Genomic DNA, 5,791 nt, shown 5'->3' with positions numbered 1-5,791 from the left:
GCCATTGTAGCAGCAGTAACCGGTCTAACAACTGCACCAGACGCTTCTTGTCATATATAGGCGTTCTGGACAGCAGCGCCCTATTCTGCCTGTTTACGTATCTCTGTATTTGAATGCGCATGCCTATACCGGTTTCTTTGGCACTGCTAGGTCGCTGGTGTCTGCAGAAATGATAAAACAGTGAACTCGACGTGAAGTGTTGTGGACAAACCCAGTATGTGACGTAACCTAAGGACATACCCATCTGACACCTTTTACTATGCCACTTGCATGCGGTTACCATTGTTAGCAAAGTGGTTATCGCTAAGCGAGAACGTATATCGTTTTCCTTTCAATTATCGTTCTAACGTGGATAAGCAGGCTAGTGGCTTGTTGATGTACAGAGTACCTAATAATAAATCAATACTTACTTACATATATAGCTCTATAGCGCCAGTATATTTACAATGTGCCGCCGATATTTTTATACTTCGATACTATGTCCGTCGATATATCGATCTGTTTTTCGATCCAGCGAGCGCCGATAATGATATTTCTATAAATATCGGTATATCGGATTCCCTATATTTTTAAAATTATCAACAGTCATGAGAAGTATACCCTCACGTTCCCGTGCAGGCCAACTTCGGGCCACTGTTACATCCAAGTACCCCATAAATCCGGATATTGCACGATTCGACCTATCGGCTAGATGGAGACCAATAATAAGACACCGTCAGGTGCTGATAAAGCTGTCTCAGATGGCTACGCCGTATCTCCGTGTCCTTCACAGTGGCACTGAACGTCTGAAACTGCTCACGCATCTCGTACGTTCCACCTGAAGTTTAACATGGATTCCGAACCAAGGTGCACTCGGCATTTTTCACATCAACAAACACTGCCAGACATGAAATAAGTGCGTATGATAGATATCCTCGGAATGATCTGTAATCGAACCCAAGACCTTCTGATCCATGGTCTTACATTTTACCTTCTTAACGCCATATATAGACTGCGGCTTGCTAAAAGGACTTTCTGGTTGTTTTAGCCGTTCTAGTGCTGGTTGCTAGTCATCAAATTAATTGTGCCCATGTGTTTGCGTACGTACGTGTTGCGAATATAACCCCTCTCAAGGTAAATCCTGTGAAACGCGTGATTACTGTTTCAATTTTTTCGTTTCCATCCTTTGCTACGTGCCTAGCACTCACTTCCGTTCATGAGGGCAAGTTCAGTTAATACTCTGCAAAATCTTAATGCTGTTTCTTTTCTGGCTTTCGTCTTAAGATTTCCATAAATACTCCAGCTCTGCTCGAACTTGTCTTATTTATTTTCGAGATGGAGCAATTCTACAGGGTGAAAAGTATTTAAACCGACAAACTCTGGGAGGTTGTAGGGGACATCAAAACAAATATTTTTCCCTAATTTCATTTTTTCCTATGAGGATTATTTAAACCGGTGGAGGCCATATTACTCTCTTCAGCTGTTAGAGGGCGTATTACTCTCTTCAGTTGTAGGCAACTGCTGTCCACCAGTGTAGTAGTGCATTGTCTCTGTTTACTAATGGAGTGATACACCTGGAGTGAGTACACTGATATGGTTGGTGGGTACTACGTAGCGCACCACAACGGACGAGCTGCACAGCGGGTTTATCAACAACAATATCCTAATCGCGGTATCCCGCATCATACAACCTTTGCTGCTGTGTACCAACGTCTGCGTGAGACCAGGGCATTTTGCAGATTACCTGGACAGGGACGCCGTCGCACGGTAAGAACGCTGCAATTTGAGCAAGCTGTCTTGCAGCATGTGGAGCGGGATCCTTCACTCAGCACTCGAGCAATTGCACGTAACATAGGGACGAAGCAGACGAATGTAAGAACAGTCCTTCGAGAGCAATTGTTACGTCCATTTCACTTACAGCGTGTCCAGAACCTGGAACCAGTTGATTATCCACCCAGAGCACAGTTTTCGCAATGGTACCTGGAACAGTGTGGAATGCATCATACATTTCCATCATATGTCCCCTGTGGACTTTTTTTTGTGGGGAGAGATGCGCAAGCTTGTTTACGCAACTCCTGTTGCATCAGAAGAGGATGTGGTTGCCCGGATAGTAGCAGCAGCACGAACAATTCAGGATACTCCTGGGGTTTTTGCCCGTGTCAGACAGAACATGATCCGACGGAGTAATCTTTGTTTACGTGTCAATGGTGGCATTTTTGAAAATCTACTGTAAATGAAATTGGGTTGTGTTTATGTGTTGTCTCTTGGTCATAAAAAAATGGAAAAGTGTTTGTTGGTTTAATTAATTTGCCGTCAGAGAAATCTTCTTCTACCGATTTACATACTCCTCATAGGAAAAAATGACATTAGGGAAAAATATTTGTTTTGATGTCCCCTTCAACCTCTCAGAGCTTGTCGTTTAAATACTTTTCACCCTGTAGACTTAATAATGTAGGAGCCCAAATAATTAAAGAGTATTTAAGTGTTCTAATGTGTATTTTTTGTGATTAACTTTGACCTAAGTGAACATGTGTCTTTGAAATCCACAGTTAATTTGAAGTAGTAGTTTGTGAAAATAATAGGCAGCTTTAGCAACCACTACAGTCTTACCTTAAAGATTCTGCCACTTCCCAGGTATGAGTTTAGAAAAAACGTTCGGACTGCTTACCTGAAACAAAAGAAAAGAAATGCGTTAGTTGTATATCGTACAGTTTTAAACATGGCTGTTACACAGAAACCGTATAATAGTCTCAACATAGTCGTATGAATTACACAGCCAATCGGTTTCACGTAACTGGTAGGTGCGTTCCCCTAGGTGTCGACAACTAATAGGGGTGCCTTCATCAGAATGAAATTTTGATAAATCGTCAAATTACATTGCTAAAAAGCAATGGCCAAAATTTAGAGCAGCTATGCTCAAGTCAAAAGTGAAACGAAATGATATCATGCACCTAGGTTAACGTACCTACCAGTTCCGTGCAACCGATGGCTGTAAAATCCTATGTTGAAGTTAGTTCGGATACAGCGAGACAAACATAATTAAATTAACGATTTCTGTTGGAATAAATGTAATACTTCTCCCTCATTTCACTCCCCCCTCCCGTCCAACAACTCACATATACCGTACATCACTCTCCCGCTGTGGGAATGCTACCTCCTCTCGATAAACCCACGCAAGTTGCTTTATATGACAGTATATCTTAGAGGGACAGTGTCAACAGTTTGTCATTTTTGTAGCGGATGATACACATTTCATTTATGAAACTCTGGAGATTTTAAATAGATGTTAAGTATGACTGGCAATGTTCCTTCGAAAAAATTCTGCCAAAAATGGAAAATTTTCTAAGTATTACAGATGAAAGATTCATCCAAGACACGTAATCCGATGTTGAAGATAAACTGCAATGCATCACCTGCATTAGCTTTCTCAGTTGAAACATTTCTGATCTGTTCCCATAAACATTAAAAGCTATTTTACTATAATGCCCATCTTTCAAAATAGCGTGAATGACGTTAATGCAAATACATGACAAGACATGGAATGTCTGTAGATAAATAAGTTGCCAGTAATAAACACACAGTATAATACTCCTTGCCCTGGATAAAATCACTTGTAAATGGTGAAAAATGAGGAATGTTCACTCATATGAGACGGCATTTACGATACATACTAACGCAGGTGTTTTACGAATGGGTAATATGTTATCCGAATGGACAAGTAAATTCTGCTCGGGTTTAATGATCGCTAACAGGTATTAGCAACGATAATTCGGTAGCTCCGATATCAACGACTAATATTTTTGTTAGGAAGCTTTTAGGTAAACAGTTAACAAATTAATACTTTCACAGCGTTTATATGCTGACCTCCAAGTTGTACCGTCTAATTAATTACTAAATAAGTTAAAATTTATGTGATCCTAAAAAGTGTTGTAGTGTATTACTTCTTACTGTAATATAGCAGTCAGCGAGTAAAAATGCTTAATACGTCATGGATGGCAGGACATACAAATATGGACATCTTCGAGATATATGTGGCTATCTGAAATAATATTTACTTCTGTGGTTAAGAGATATAGGATAAATTCAGTACTACTTTTTAATCTGTTTTAACATACTGTCGATGGTTATAATTGGTAACGTTTCAAGTCACTGTTATAACCCATTCAGGAGTAATTTGACTAGAATACTGGTCAAGTTGATATCTGAAAGTGCTGAAGACGGCAACGCGCCCTTCTTCCTGCTGTTCTGCACTGTTACACGTACGTCCAATCCAGTCGTACAATTAGCTGTCTTACGCCTCAGTCATTTCCTTACAATGAAATGAACACCCTTACTGCTTACAGGTGTTGACATACGTCAACGGGGACAGATGAAAATGTGTGCCCCGACCGGGACTCGAACCCGGGATCTCCTGCTTACATGGCAGACACTCTATCCATCTGAGCCACCGAGGACACACAGGATAGAGCGACTGCAGGGGTTTATCTCTGGCACGCCTCCCGCGAAACCCACATTCTCAACGTATTGTCCCGCACTACATTCGTAGTGCCCCCGCCCATTATACTCATTACTCGCGGCGCGTTGCCGATTCCCGTAAGAGTTCGGGCACTGTTTGTGCATTCGCACAGAAGAAGAAGACGGTCAAGTGGCCGGTGAGCCTTAACTATATATACAGGGTGTTACGAAAAGGTACGGCCAAACTTTCAGGAAACATTCCTCACACACAAAGAAAGAAGATATGTTATGTGGACATGTGTCCGGAAACCCTTACTTTCCATGTTAGAGCTCATTTTATTACTTCTCTTCAAATCACATTAATCATGGAATGGAGACACACAGCAACAGAACGTACCAGCGTGACTTCAAACACTTTGTTACTGGAAATGTTCAAAATGTCCTCCGTTAGCGAGGATACATGCATCCACCCTCCGTCGCATGGAATCCCTGATGCGCTAATGCAGCCCTGGAGAATGGCATATTGTATCACAGCCGTCCACAAAACGAGCACGAAGAGTCTCTACATTTGGTACCGGGGTTGCGTAGACAAGAGCTTTCAAATGCCCCCATAAATGAAAGTCAACAGGGTTCAGGTCAGGAGAGCGTGGAGGCCATGGAATTGGTCCGCCTCTACCAATCCATCGGTCACCGAATCTGTTGTTGAGAAGCGTACGAATACTACGACTGAAGTGTGCAGGAGCTCCATCGCGCATGAACCGCATGTTGTGTCGTACTTGTAAAGGCACATGCTCTAGCAGCACAGGTAGAGTATCCCGTATGAAATCATGATAGCGTGCTCCATTGAGCGTAGGTGGACGAAACTAAAATGAGCTCTAACTTGGAAATTAAGCGTTTCCGGACAAATGTCCACATAACAATTTTTCTTTATTTGTGTGTGAGGAATGTTTCCTGAAAACTTGGCCGTACCTTTTTGTAGCACCCTGTATACTAAGATGGTATCCGATCTTTCGGACATGTCCGAAAGAACAGATACCATCTTAGTATATATATCAGTCATTTCTGTTTTGTTTGCATCCAGTGACCAAAAAGAGGCAAGAAAGGTCCATGGTGGCTGTTCTAGGATACTTCATTGTTTGAACCTTCGATGCTTCTACAAACTCCTTTTTGCGTTTCAGTTCAAATGGTTCAAGTGGCTCTGAGCACTATGGGACTCAACATCTGAGGTCATCAGTCCCCTAGAACCTAGAACTACTTAGACGTAACTATCTTAAGGACATCACACACAACCATGCCCGAGGCAGGATTCGATCCTGCGACCGTTGCGGTCGCGCGGTTCCAGACTGAAGCGCCTAGA

General features: G+C 42.1%; 1 non-coding gene across 1 annotated transcript; it reads right to left on the bottom strand.

The window, feature by feature from the left end:
• Positions 1-4,359: 4,359 nt before the first annotated feature.
• Positions 4,360-4,433, bottom strand: Trnat-ugu (transfer RNA threonine (anticodon UGU)). Its single transcript has one exon. It is a non-coding gene; the product is annotated as a tRNA-Thr (tRNA).
• Between the last annotated feature and the right edge of the window lie 1,358 nt (positions 4,434-5,791).

Source organism: Schistocerca cancellata, chromosome 9 (assembly GCF_023864275.1).
Source record: "Schistocerca cancellata isolate TAMUIC-IGC-003103 chromosome 9, iqSchCanc2.1, whole genome shotgun sequence".
In the NCBI taxonomy this organism is placed as follows: domain Eukaryota; kingdom Metazoa; phylum Arthropoda; class Insecta; order Orthoptera; family Acrididae; genus Schistocerca; species Schistocerca cancellata.
Note: the sequence above shows the minus strand (reverse complement) of the source record. Positions and strands in the feature narration are given on the sequence as shown.